General features: G+C 49.0%; 1 pseudogene; it reads right to left on the bottom strand.

Annotated features, from left to right (window-relative positions):
- Positions 1 to 4,879: 4,879 nt before the first annotated feature.
- Positions 4,880 to 14,964, bottom strand: part of LOC132511909 (small ribosomal subunit protein eS19-like) — a 29,355-nt pseudogene continuing 19,270 nt past the window's right edge.

The following is a 14,964-nucleotide window of genomic DNA, read 5'->3' as shown; positions in this document are numbered from 1 at the left end:
GCCTAATGAATACAATATCACTTATCCTAACTAACACGAGAACCAAGGGAGGAGAGTGTATCAAGAAAGAGAAAGTGGGGGGCTTCCCTGGTGGCGCAGTGGTTGAGAGTCCGCCTGCCGATGCAGGGAACACGGGTTCATGCCCCAGTCCGGGAAGATCCCACATGCCGCGGAGCGGCTGGGCCCGTGAGCCATGGCCGCTGAGCCTGCGCGTCCAGAGCCTGTGCTCCGCAACGGGAGAGGCCGCAGCAGTGAGAGGCCCGCGTACCGCAAAAAAAAAAAAAAAAAGAAAGAGAAAGTGGGGAACCGTGTTGAATGTTGAAAAAGGATCAGATAAAATAGGGGATGAAGAACCTCCACCAGCCTTGGCAAGTGGGAGGTGACTGGTGACTCTAATGGCCTTGCAAGGGCAGCGGTGGGGGGGTGGGCCGGGGGATGGATGCGTGAACCGGGCGATAAAGAAGTAGATTCAGCAAGTGCAGGCATCTCTTTTGAGGAAGTTGGATGCGAAGGAAAGAGTTGGGGAATGATCTAGAAGGGGACTCAGGATCAAGCCTGATTGCAGTGGAGCTGGGGGAAAGGGAGGGGTTGAAGATGCTGGAAAAACGATGAGTGAGGGAGTTAGGCCTCTGTGGGGGGGGAGGGGCTGGGACCCAGAGCTAGGTGGACAGGGTGGGAAATGTGCGTTCCCAAACATAAACACACACTCAAGGCACGTTGGCAATTGTGGGAGAGGAGGGAGTACTTTCTAGAGAGCTTCCATTTTCTCTGAGAAACAGGACTAGGTTGAGGGGTACAGGGCGGGACAGGGAAGAGTTGGCTGGAAGCTTGAGGAGATCGGACAATGTCAAGCTGACAGAAGGAATCTGCCAACAATACAGAGACAATTGCAAACTGGGAATCGGTGGAGGTGCCAAACTTCTGGGGTGCGGCGCTTTTTCCAGCTGAGCTTAGCCTCTAGGGCTGGCGTCCAGGAGTGCAGCAGGCACATGGGCGGGCCCAGGGCGGGAGTCTTCCCACTGCAAGCAGAGGAAGCCCAGGACCACGAGAGCGAGGGTATGACATGATGGACCCAGGGGTTGGATGGGGACCGAAGTTGAAGGTGGGGTCGGGGCAAGATCTCAGTAGAAAACTGAGAAGTGTGAGAGGGTGAAGGTGTCAGGAGAGCACAGAGCAGCTGCGGGGGAAGCAGGGAGGCAGAGGCCTGGGAGGAGGGGAGGTTGGCCAGTGGAGGCTGCCTACTTTTTGGGTTTTGCCGGGACCCCGAGGCTGCCCAGGATGACAGCAAGACTTGGGTCAGAGAGGCTTTCTGGGAGTCAAGGGCCAGAGTCTCTGAAATACGAGGGATGTGGGCAGGGCGATCTCCCAGAAAAAGCAGGGCGGACAGTGGCCCGAACCTTCCCTCTGCCCACCGCACAGACATCAGCAGGCCGAATAAACAGTGATCTCTTACATTTATGGCATGGAGCTTGACAAATTACAAAGCCTTTCATTTCCCTACCCGTGCAATTCAGCATTTGTTTTAACAGAGGAACAGCTGAGAGGGATTAAGACTCTAGCGGGGGTCTTCCCTGGTGGTTCAGTGGTTGGGGGGTCTGCCTGCCGATGCGGGGGACGCGGGTTCGTGCCCCGGTCCGGGAGGATCCCACGTGCCGCGGAGCGGCTGGGCCCGTGAGCCATGGCCACTGAGCCTGCGCGTCCGGAGCCTGTGCTCCACAACGGGAGAGGCCGCAGCAGTGAGAGGCCCGCGTACCGCAAAAAAAAAAAAAAAAAAAAAAAAAAAAAAGATTCTAGCGGCCCCACAGTGGGGTTGCCTTACCCACTTCTTGTCATAGCCACAGACGGAGGTCACAGGACCTTGTTTGTTGCCATGAAAACAGACGTGGAGTGTCCCCCACCTTTGGTCCCTCTCATGGAGGTATAGGGTCCTGTCACAGGGAAATAATTCACCTACAGTTATGAAAGGTGGACACCCTGGAGAGAGGAGGGGAGACTGAGGATACATTCCTGGGTTGGGGGTGACCCCGATCCCATGCCTGAGGCAGCCATGAGCCGCCTTTGATGTTGTTTTGACCTAGAGGACCTGGCAGCAGGAGCTGGAGACAGTGGGGTGCCCCTGTGGGGAATTGTCTATGGCTTATGAGGGCCCGTATGTCTGTCCACATGTGTCCGTTGGTCCTGTGTGTATGCTTGTGACTGGGTCCCTGACAGGTTCCGGAGTTGGGGAGGTATCTATGGACCTGCGTGTGTGTGCGCGTGAGTCTGAGCGTATTTGGGAATGAGCGCCGAAGTTCCTGCCTCAGGCTACCCTGAGTGCGTGGAGCATGCGTCTCTGGGCCATGCACCACTCTGTGTCTAGGAGCGTGTAAGGACGTGTCCCTTCTGCATCGAGGCAGAAACGAGGTCAGCGTGCAGGCGGGGGTGGAGCTAGGGATTGATTCTCCAGCAGTGACAGGCCGAGCGGGGAAAGGGGGCGGGGTGGAGGAGGGGGAGAGGGCAGGGAAAGATACCCTCGGACCTGGGAGCCCCCTAGCCTCTTCAGAACACCTGCCCTTGAGGGAGGGAGCCAAAGAAGGGAGTGGGAGATGTGGAGAACCTTATCACCCAGGGACCAGGAATGGGGGTGGGGAGGCAGGCAGAGGGGCGGAGGTGTTCTCCGTCTCTTGGCCTGGGGCTGGTGGGATGGGGGCCAGATGTTGCCTGGAGTAGCCAGCTGTCTGGGGCTTTGGTTAAGAAAAATGTCTCTAAAACCTTGTGAAAAGGGCTGGAGTTCCTCCTGCCTGATACCACCAGATCAGCTGTAGCAAGATCCCATAGCAACACCCCTCCGTCCATCCCGTCCTCCTCTATCTCCACCTGGGCATAAAGAGAAGCTGCAGGTGGACCCCAAGCAGCTGGGTGGGGAAGAGTGCTGAGGGATGTGTGATCAGGTCGGAGAGCGAGGGTTAGATTTGGTTAAGAAAAAGATGGAGGCCATCTGTCTCCAGATATGGTTGGGGCGTCTTTGGGGACCTGCATTTTTTCCCCTGGGGAAGGACACAAAGGTGTCAGGGCTCCCTGCCCGGGCGTCTGGCTGCATGGGAAGGGTCTCTTATCCCAGGGAGTGAGAATCCTTAGTCCTCTGGGACCTGAGTTCCCCCCAACCAGGGAGATGTTCTTTTGTCTGCTCCCCTAGTGCTAGCCACTCCTTGATCTGGGATCCCTAAGCCCTAAGGCCATAACCCCCACGTCCTCGTGTATAATGGGAGCAGGGAGTCTGAATGCCAGGGTCCTGGAGAGGGCAGTGGGCCCTTCCCTAAGCCAGGCCTTTCTAGCAAAGACGCGCCCCGTGTCGGGGCCCCGTGCCTGCCCTGCCTCCGGCTTCCCACTTCCCCTTCCAGCTGAGCTGTTGCTGTGGCAGCAGCACCTTGTCTCCAACGCCTTCCACCCCGGGGCCCAGCCAAGTGCCACCCAGCCCACGGCAGCCCCAGCGCTGGCGCGCTCCCTGACTCCTGCCCCTCCCCTCTGTTGCCTTCTTCGGCCCCTCCCTTCCTGCCTTCTGCATCCTGGAGAGGCTGTGGAGAGCCCCCTGCTCTGTCTGGGGCCCCCAGTGCAGCCCTCTTTAGCTCAGGGCCTTTGTTTCCAGGGCCACATCAGCCCAAGCCCTTGTGAGCTCCGTATCACCCTGGGTACCAAGGTGGCGTCACCTTAGTCCTTTAGGGTTCCAAGTCAGTGCAGACCCCCGTGGCTACTGTGGATTCCATCTCACTCTGGGCCAAAGCAGGCTCCACTTGAGTCGAATTCCTTATGGGCGCCATGATACCCTGGAGCAATGCGGGCCCTATATTAGTTAGTTGACATGGAGTGGCTCCAAGTCGACTCCAGGCCCTGTGGGCGCCTTAGTGTGGGCTGTTGTGGGCTCCCTGACATTCTGGGCTGGGAGTTCCATGTCAGCTTGGGCCCGGGCAGGTGTCATATGGTTCTAATTCCTTGATCCGCTGGACACCATCTTCATCAGCTCCCTGGGCCCCTCAGGACTCCCGTGGGTTCTTTGTCCCATCTGAGCCAAAGTGAGCTCCAGGTTCTAGTTCCTCGTAGATCATGGCTGCTCATTTGGGGTCAGTGGACAAATACCACTGGCATCACCGAGACGTGTTGGAAATGCAAAATCTCAGGCCCCACCCAGACCTTCTGAATCAGAACCTGCATCGTTAACAAGACCTTTGATGCATGTGCACGTTAAAGTTTGAGCAGCACCATTGTCAAGTTCATGTCAATCTGGATCAAGGTGGAACCACATTGACCCAATGCTATATGAGCTCCACGACACCCCGGGCCAGTGTGGGTGTCATATTAAAGATGGCCCAATGCCACATGGGAGTTGAGGTGTTCTCCCTGTGACCCCCCAGGCCTCTGCCTCCTCTGTCTCTCACCTTTCCTTACTTCCTCCCTGAGACCTTGCCTCTAACCAACTTCCTTCTCCAAAACCAAATGCTCATTCCCCTGCCCTGAGTCTCTGGCCCCCTCTGCACAGAATCCAAGCACAAAGGGCTTTTGTCATCCTCCACTCTGGGCTGGGCTTTGGGGATCCTCCCTCCTGACCCTCCCTCCCCACCAGCCTCCTACCGACCTCAGGCCACCCGAGCTGGAGGCCGCTGCTGTAGTTTTCCATCCCTGCTGTTCTCTGCCTTATACACACGTTGCACAGATAGATCCAAAGTCTATATCTATATATACTTCTCACCCCCCCACCCCCGGACGGCGTGCATCTCCTTTGCCAGGCTGTGGTCGTGCAGTCTGTCGCTCGTTAAGGCACTGTCTCAGATTTGCATGTTTAATATTTTATCCAGGAAGCGCTCCTGGCTGGGGCCCTGGGAGCTGGTGTGAAGCTGACAGAATGTCAGGCCCCGGAATGGTTGCTCACGGGTGGTGGCGGTGGGACGAATGTCTGGGGGACAGGAGAATGGTGACGCCAGTTCCTGGCTGCTGGTCTAGACGTCAGTATCAGGGTGGGGGTGGGGAGAACACATCAGAGTTCCGCAGCCCCAGCCTGCACAGAGAGCCCCCCTTCTTGGGGCACAGCCATTGACCTCTGATGTGAACTTGCTTTTTAGGTTCAGCGACTCCTCCAGGTCTCAGTCAACATCAGTGCCTGGGGATTTTCCAGTGGGGAGAAGCCCTTTGGCTCCATGGGGAAGTGGCGAGGAGCTCATCCTCTTATCTGGTTTCCCCCAGATAAGAGGAGGACAGAGTGGGAGGGAGGAGGTGGGCAGGAGAACAGCCGGTGCTGTGTGACCTTGGGATGCCATTGAGATGGCTGGTTTCTGTGAGTGACAGGGAAGAATCAGCATCTTCCTTCCCTCTCTGGCATGTTGGAGATCTGAGTTAGCGGCAAGCGGTGCAGAATATTGACAGCAATCCCTTCTGTTCCCAGATATTTGTAAAGAACTTAGTGGGCAGGAGGGGGAGAGGAGGGAGAAAGACGAGGCTCTGGCCCTAGGGCAGATGGAAAAATCTGAAGATGGAAGCGGGGGAGGGGAGAGCAGACAGACACAGGCCTTTCATTCTGACCCTTGCGAGGCATGAAATGCCTGATTGTGCCTGTGTCCTGAGGGTTCAGTGGGGCCTGGAGGTCAGGAGGTAGGGGGGAGGGGAGGGAGAGGCTGCTCCATCCCCTAAGCCCCTGGGGAACAAGATCCCCACACATTCTGCTGCAGTCTGGCGAGGCTCTGATAGAAAGGGCTTCTTAGAGACGGGAGGATGGGGCATGGCCCCAGACCCTGCTCCCATACCCCTTGCCAAGTTTCAGAGCCTGGAGTTTTATCTGTGCAGGACTCAGCGCTGGTTGGGGGCAGGGGCCAGGAAGGAGTGTGTGTGTGTGTGTGTGTGTGTGTGTGTGTGTGTGTGTGTGCATGGGATTATCCCTCAGCCTGCAACTGGGACACCCCACTGCCCCAGAGCTGGCTGCTGCACGGCCGCTCCTCTCCCAGGGCTGCATTGGAAAGTTCTTCCTGGTGTCTCGCCTCAGTTCTTTCTGCCTCCGCTTCTGTGTGATTACTCTCTGTTTTGCTCCCTGGGGGCGGGTAGGGGATTAGAGCCCTCATTTCCTGGGGTTTGCCTCCTCGACCCAGGAAGAGGCATCCTGACATGATATGGAAGCCTGGAGGCCTGGTCTGCCTCTCTGGTCCATTCTCCTGCCCACATACATAGAGGGCTTGGCCGCTATGTAAAGTGATCCCCTCCTATCGGCATCCCCACCATCCACCCACTAATAAGAAGCTGGAAAAGAAGCTTAAAGGACCTCCAAACAACCACGATGGACACCACCAAGCTGCACACCAAAGCATAGACATTTTACATGTTAGGCAGCCCTCTGCTCTCACAATACCCCCCATCTAGGTCAGCAGTTTGCAAACGCTTTTTACCCCTGGGACTTTTGGTCCAATGGATATCATGCAGAAGCAGAAAGAAATAAAACTGAGAAAAGTCCAGTTGCTGTGGTGGAAGCCAGGGGTGGAGGGCCAGGGAGACCTGTCTGCTCTGCTCCTTGGAAACCTTTCCAATCCCTCCCACCATCCCCTAGGGGCTTCTGAGAGACCCTGCAGGGCTCCCAGCGCCTGGCAGAACACAGTTAGAAAAACACTGATCTGCAAAATCTAGTTTCTTAACTCCTGGAAGCTGCCAATCAAAGGGAATGGGGGCCGGCAGAGTTAGGAGTGTAAGTGACAGTCCCACAGGTGACAACTTGATGACAAGGGAAGGAGAGGTAGAATGATGCTTAAAAGCAGACATGCCAGTCCGAAGGGTTCAAGGCTGGGGCCATTTAGTTTGGGGGTGACCTTGATTACTCCTCAAGAATCTCCAGGGGCTGGACTCATGCTCAGAGTGGGGACCTGGGGCATCAAGGGAAGGTTATGCTTGGTGGAAAGGAATTAGATGAGAGATTTCTGCCCTCACCATGGTTAAAATACAAAAATATGGAACAACGTGGGTCCTTGAAGATGAACCCTGAGCTTACTGAATATGTTGACTCATTCAAAGACCTCATAGCAGTGGTTCTCCGCTGGGGTGATTTTGGTCCCCCCAATCCCAGGGAACATTTGGCAATGTCTGGGGACATTTTTGGTTGTCACAACTGGGGAGAGGGTGCTACTGGCATCTAAAGGATAGAGAGAGACCGGGGATGCTGCTAAACTTCCTATAATGCACAGGACAGTCCCCCTCGATAAAGAACTGCCCAGGGACTTCCCTGGTGGTCCAGGAGTTAGGACTCGGCGCTTCCACTGCAGGGGGGATGGGTTCGATCCCTGGTCAGGGAACTGAGATTCCCCCATGCCTTGCGGCACAGCCAACCTTTTTAAAAAAATTTAAAAAATATAAATAAAAATCACTTAAAAAAATCGCCCAGTACAATACATCAATTGTGCTGAGGGTGAGAAACCTTGGTCTAGACTCTAGATGATAGCAGAGTCTTTACTGTATCTATTTATTCCGCCAACCAGAATGTGTTCCCAGAAGTTGGAAATAATGAGCCTTCTACTTGTCTACTGCATCTGCCTCTGGACTTTATGCAGAGTCGGTGCTTTGCAAGTATTTGTTAGGTGAATGCGTGAATAAATGACTTACCTGGACATGGTAGGCAGCCCTCTTCTTTCAGTCCAGAGCCCAGTTTGCCTTGGGGAAGGCGTGTGCTACTTCTTCAGTTTAGCTAATAGATCCTGCAAGGGATCTTGACCCTGGGCAACCCTGGGAGAAAGCTGGGGAGGGCTCCCTCAAAAGTGCCTGAGCTGTTGACTCAAAAAGAACAGATGCTCATTTGCAATGCAATTTACATATCACTTGCATATTGCTTTGAATATAATTTGCATGCTGCTCCTTTAAAGTCAAAAGGCACAGATCTCCCGCCTGGTCCTGCCTTTCCCACCTCTGTCCCTTCACTGTTTCATTGCTCACTTTCTGGGGAACATCCACCTGTTGGGCCCACATTTGCTTCCCCAGGGCCTGGCACAAAAAACTTAAGAGACCCATTCATGGTGAGATGCAAAAAAAAAAAAAAAAAAAGTAGCAGACCCCTTTCATTTTGCCCATTTCTTGTGGTCAAGATTCTGGCCTTTGGTGTCCCACATGCTTGAGTTTCAACTCGGCCTCTGCTACTCCACAAACTGTATGATCTTGAGCGAGTTATTTAATCTCTCTGCCCCTCAGTTCCCTTATCTGTGAAATGGAAGTAATGATGGAGCTACTGTGATGATTCAGGAAGAAAATCTGTTAAAGTGCCAGGCATCTGGTAGGCACTCAAGAAATGTTCACTGTTGTGCTTACTATTATTCAAGCCTCGCTTCCTTGAAGCAGCTGTCACCAGGAGGAGCTGCTTTTCTGAACTTCTTGCTCTGCTGCTCATCCCTTAGCTGATCTCTTTTTTCCTTCTTGAAATTCTCTCTGCTCTTGGCTTTGAGTTGCCACTGTCTTCTGGATTTCCTCCCATCTTGCTGGCCACTCCTTCTTAGTCTGATTCCTTCTCCCCTGTCTACCTCTAAAGTTTGGAGACTCCCGGGGCTTGGTCCCAGGACCCCTCGCCTTTTCTTCCCGGGTGTCCATAGCTTTAACCACTGGCTCCACTCCAGGGACCCTCAGTTATTTCTCCAGCCTGGAGACTTATAATCCACACCTACCTGCTATCTCCACTTGATGTCTAAAAGGCATCTTAAAATCAACGTTGTGATCTCTAATCCCTTTCCTCTCCCAGGCGTCCCTACTCAGTAAAATGGTACTGTCATCTATCCAGTTGCTCAAGCCCCAAAACTCAGTATGTCTTTGATTCCTCTCTCCTTCACCCCCTGTTTTAGTTATCTCTTGCTACGGAACACATTATTCCCCAAATTTAGTGGCTTAAAGTGATAAGCAATTACTATCTCACATAATACATACTTCTTTGGGTCAGGAATCCGGAAGTGACTTAGCTGGGCTCAGGGTCTCTCATGAGGTTGCAGTCAAGATGTCAGTGAGGATGCAGTCATTTAAAAGGATTGCTTGGGCTGGAGGATCTGCTTCCAAGGGGACTCACTCACATGCCTGTTAAGTTAGTGCTGATGGTTGGCAGGAAGCCTGCATTCCTTGCCAAGTGGCATCAGAGAGCTGCTTGAGCGTCCTCATAACATGGCAGCTGACTTTCCCAGAATGAGTGATCTAAGAGATAGCAAGAGAAAGCTGTAGTCCCTTTTCTGATTTTGTCTTGGAAGTCTCACACTGTTACTTCTGCCATGTTCTATTCATTAGATAGGAGTCACTAAGTCCAGCCCATGCTTTCAAGGGGAGGAGAATTAAGTTCCATCTCTTGAAGGGAGGGATATCAAAGAGTTTGTGGGCATATTTTAAAACCACTACCTAGGGACTTCCCTGGTGGTGCAGTGGTTAAGAATCCGCCTGCCAATGTGGATTTGATCTCTGGTCTGGGAAGATCCCACATGCCATGGGGCAACAAAGCCTGTGGGCCACAACCATGGATCCTGCGCTCTAGAGCCCATGAACCACAACTATTGAGCCCGTGTGCCCAGAGACAGTGCTCTGCAACGAGAGAAGCCACCGCAATGAGAAGCCCGCTACTGCAATGAAGAGTAGCCCCCGCTGGCCGTAACTGGAGAAAACCCCGCACGCAGCAACGAAGACCCAATGCAGCCAAAGAAAACCCAAACAAACAAAGAAATAAGTAAATTGGGACTTCCCTGGTGGTTCAGTGGTTAAGACTCTGTGCTCCCAATGCAAGGGGCCTGGGTTCAATCCCTGGTCAGGGAGCTACATCCCACATGCATGCTGCAACTAAGAGTTTGCATGCTACAACTAAGGAGCCTGCCTGCTGCAACTGAGACCTGGCACAATGAACGAAAGAAAGAAAGAGAGAGAGAGAGAGAGAGAGAGAGAGAGAGAGAGAGAGAGAGAGAGAAAGAAAGAAAGAGAGAAAAGAAAGAAAGAAAGAAAGAAAGAAAGAGAGAGAGAAAAGAAAGAAAGAAAGAAAGAGAGAAAAGAGTGAGAGAAAGAGAGAGAGAAAAGAAAAGAAAGAGAGAAAAGAAAGAGCGAGAGAAAGAGAGAAAGAGAGAGTTCTGAACTTCTGCTTTAGTCCAAGATGGAGTAACAGGCAATGGATTTACTCTCCCATCTGAAACAACTAAAAAGTCAGACAAAATATATGAAACAATGATGTTCAGACATTAGAAATCAGGTAGCACAGGGCAATGATCCCTGAGAGAAGAGAAGCAAAGCTATAAGCTCTACAGTTGTCCCAGCCTACAACCTGGAGTGAGTTTCCAGACCACAGCACAAGTAGGGGTAACTCAGGCAGAACCTGGTGATCTACCTGAGTTTTAGTAAATTTATACAGTTGTGCACCCAAGATGGTACATTTAAACTCAACCATATCAATAATTTCAGTCAATATACCTGGTCTAGACAATCTAATTAAAAGGCAGATAAAAAAGAAAGACCCAACTACATGCTGTCTTAGGAAGCCCACCTAAAAATAAACACAAGTAGGTAAAAAGTAAAAAGCTATACCATGCTAACACTAATCAAAAGAACGCTGGAGTGGCTATATTAATATAAGATATATCATGTTAACACTAATCAAAAGGGCTATTTTAACATCAGACAAAATAGATTTCAGAGCAAAGATTATCACAAAGGATAAAGAGGACCATTTTATAATGATAATAGGGTCATTTCCACAAGAGGACATAGATCTTTTTTTTTCTTACTTAAAAAAATTTTTTTAGGGCTTCCCTGGTGGCGCAGTGGTTGAAAGTCCACCTGCCGATGCAGGGGACACGAGTTCGTGCCCTGGTCCGGGACTCCCACATGCCGTGGAGCGGCTGGACCCGTGAGCCATGGCCGCTGAGCCTGCGCGTCCGGAACGTTTGCTCCGCAACGGGAGAGGCCACAACGGTGAGGGCCCGCGTACCACAAAAAAAAAGAAAAAAAAAAGCATAAACTGGCACCTGAGAGATGTTATTGCTGTAACTCAGGCAGGGTGGCCCATTGGGACAGAAGGGCAGAGAGGGGGCCAGGTATGTATTCAAATGTAATAAATCCAAAACAGATTTGCATTAGCTTTTGAAGACTATTTCTGTTAAAAGAATGGCTTTGCTGGCTAGTTATTTTCAGCACATATCAAGTAAGGATTTAGCAGGCATGTGATTTAAAGCTATAGGTAAGGGGCTTCCCTGGTGGCGCAGTGGTTGAGAGTCCGCCTGCCGATGCAGGGGACGCGGGTTTGTGCCCCGGTCCGGGAAGATCCCACATGCCGCGGAGCGGCTGGGCCCGTGAGCCATGGCCGCTGAGCCTGCGCGTCCGGAGACTGTGCTCCGCAACGGGAGAGGCCACAGCAGTGAGAGGCCCGCGTACCGCAAAAAAAAAAGAAAAAAAAATTTTTTTAATTTAACTATAGTTGATTTACAATATTGTGTTAGTTTCACGTGTTCAGCTTCAGATTCTTTTCCATTATAGTTATTATAAGATATTGAATATAGTTCCATGTGCTATACAGTAAATCCTTATTGTTTATTTTATTTATAGTGGTGTGTATCTATTAATCCTATACTTCTAATTTATCCCTCCCCCTCCCCTTTCCACTTTGGTAACCATAAGTTTGTTTTCTATGTCTGTGAGTCTGTTTCTGTTATATAAATAAGATGATTTGTATTATTTTTTTCAGATTCCACATATAAATATCATACAATATTTGTTTCTCTGTCTGACTTACTTCACTTAGTATGATAATCTCTAGTTCCATCCTTTTTGCTACAAATGGCAATATTTTATTCTTTTTTATAGCTGGGTAATATTCCACTGTATATGTACATATACCACATCTTTTTTATTCATTCATCTGTTGATGGACATTTAGGTTGCTTCCATGTCTTAGCTGTTGTAAATAGTGCTGCCATGAACATTGGTGTATCTTTTTTTTTTAATTTGTTTATTTAGGTTGCACTGGGTCTTAGCTGTGGCATGCAGGATCTTTAGTTGTGGCATGTAGGATCTTTTAGTTGCGGCATGTGGACTCTTAGTTGAGGCATGCAGGCAGGATCTAGTTTCCCAACCAGGGATGGAACCTGGGCCCCCTGCACGGGGAGAGTGGAGTCTTACGCACTGGACCACCAGGGAAGTCCCAGTGTATCTGTTCAAATTAGAGTTTTCGTCTTCTCTGGATATATGCCCAGGAGTGAGATTGCCAGATCATATGGTAACTCTATTTTTAGTTTTTTTAAGGAACCTCCATACTGCTTTCCATAGTGGCTGCACCAGTTTACATTCCCACCAACAGTTTAGAGGGGATTCCCTTCTTTCCACACCCTCTCCAGCATTTACTATTTGTAGACTTTTTGATGATGGCCATTCTGACTGGTGTGAGGGCTTTTCTCTAGTTGCGGCGAGCGGGGGCTACTCTTTGCTGCGGTGCACTGGCTTCTCATTGCGGTGGCTTCTCTTATTGCAGAGCGCCGGCTCTAGAGCGCAGGCTCAGTAGTTGTGGCACACGGACTTAGTTGTTCCATGGCATGTGGGATCTTCCCAGATTAGGGCTCAAACCCGTGTCCCCTGCATTGGCAGGCAGATTCTTAACCACCAGGGAAACCCATTTCTTCCTTTCTAATCCTTGTACTTGTTATATAATGTTCTTGCTTTATTACATTGACTAGAGTTTCTAGTACAATGTTAAGTAGTGGTGATAGAGACCTTCTTGTCTTGTTTCCTGTCTCAGAGGAGGGCTTTCGATAGTTTGGCATTTACCAGATTAAATAAATTTTCTTCTCTTCTTACTTTGCTAAGAGTTTTCTTTTTAAAAAAGCATGAATTAGTGTCAAATTTTTTCAAGTTCTTCTGAATCTGTTGAGATAATCATATGGGTTTTGTACTTTATTCTGGTAAAGAGATGAATAACTATTTGATTTTCTAATGTTAAATAAATCTTGCTCTCCTGGAATAAACCCAATTTGGTAGTTATGAATTATTCTTTTTTTTTTAACCAATTTATTATTTATTTATTTGTCTGCATTGGTCTTAGTTGCGGCACGTGGGTTCTCTAGTTGTGGCACGCAGGCTCTAGAGTGCATGGACTTAGTTGCCCGCGGCATGTGGGATCTTAGTTCCCTAACCAGGAATCGAACCCGCATCCCCTGCATTGGAAGGTGGATTCTTAACCACTGGACCACCAGGGAAGTCCCTGTGTTATTACTTTCATATATTATTGTATAGGATATGCTAATATTTCATTTAAATTTTTTTCCATTTCTATTCAAGAGAGAGACTTTTAATTTTCTTTTCTTTGTAATATCCTTATTTTTTTAACATCTTTATTGGAGTATGATTTCTTTACAATGGTGTGTTAGTTTCTGCTTTATAACAAAGTAAATCAGCTATACATATATATATCCCCATATCTCCTCCCTCTTGTGTCTCCCTCCCTCCCTCCCTATCCCACCCCTCTAGGTGGTCATAAAGCACTGAGCTGATCTCCCTGTGCTATGTGGCTGCTTCCCACTAGCTATCAGTTTTACATTTGGTAGTGTATATATGTCCATGCCACTCTTTCACTTCGTCCCAGCTTATCCTTCCCCCTCCCCATGTCCTCAAGTCCATTCTCTATGTCTGTGGCTTTATTCCTGTCTTTCCCCTAGGTTCTTCAGAACATTTTTTTTTTAGATTCCGTATATATGTGTGAGCGTACAGTATTTGTTTTTCTCTTTCTGACTTACTTCACTCTGTATGACAGACTCTAGGTCCATCCGTCTCACTACAAATGATTCAATTTCATTTCTTTTTATGGCCGCATAATATTCCATTGTATATATGTGCCACATCTTCTTTATCCACTCATCTGTTGATGGACACTTAGGTTGCTTCCACGTCCTAGCTATTGTAAATAGAGCTGCAATGAACATTGTGGTGCATGACTCTTTTTGAATTATGGTTTTCTCAGGGTATATGCCCAGTAGTGGGATTGCTGAGTTGTATGGTAGTTCTATTCTTAGATTTTAAGGAACCTCCATACTGTTCTCCATAGTGGCTGTATCAATTTACATTCCCACCAGCAGTGCAAGAGGGTTCCCTTTTCTCCACACCTTCTCCAGCATTTATTGTTTGTAGACTTTTTGATGATGGCCATTCTGACTGGTGTGAGGTGATACTTCATTGTAGCTTTGATTTGCATTTCTCTAATGATCAGTGATGTTGAGAATCCTTTCATGTGTTTGTTGGCAATCTGTATATCTTCTTTGGAGAAATGTCTATTTAGGTCTTCTGCCCATTTTTGGATTGGGTTGTTTGTTTTTTTGATATTGAGCTGCATGAGCTTCTTGTAAATTTTGGAGATTAATCCTTTGTCAGTTGCTTCATTTGCAAATATATTCTCCCATTCTGAGAGTTGTCTTTTTGTCTTGTTTATGGTTTCCTTTGCTGTGCAGAAGTTTTTAAGTTTCACTAAGTCCCATTTGTTTACTTTTGTTTTTATTTCCATTTCTCTAGGAGGTTGGTCAAAAAGGATCTTGCTGTGATTTATGTCATAGAGTGTTCTGCCTATGTTTTCCTCTAAGAGTTTTATAGTGTCTAGTCTTACATTTAGGTCTTTAATCCATTTTGAGTTTATTTTTGTGTATGGTGTTAAGGAGTGTTCTAATTTCATTCTTTTACATGTAGCTGTCCAGTTTTCCCAGCAACATTTATTTAAAAGGCTGTCTTTTCTCCATTGTATATTCTTGCCTCCTTTATCAAAAATAAGGTGACTATATGTGCGTGGGTTTATCTCTGGGCTTTCTATCCTGTTCCATTGATCTATATTTCTGTTTTTGTGCCAGTACCATACTGTCTTGATTACTGTGTCTTTGTAGTATAGTCTGAAGTCCGGGAGCCTGATTCTTCCGGTGCCATTTTTCTTTCTCAAGATTGCTTTGGCTATTTGGGGTCTTTCGTGTTTCCATACAAATTGTGAAATTTTTT

The sequence above is a fragment of the Lagenorhynchus albirostris genome, chromosome 20, assembly GCF_949774975.1.
Source record: "Lagenorhynchus albirostris chromosome 20, mLagAlb1.1, whole genome shotgun sequence".
Lineage (NCBI taxonomy): Eukaryota > Metazoa > Chordata > Mammalia > Artiodactyla > Delphinidae > Lagenorhynchus > Lagenorhynchus albirostris.
This window is presented reverse-complemented; position numbering and strand designations above follow the sequence as displayed.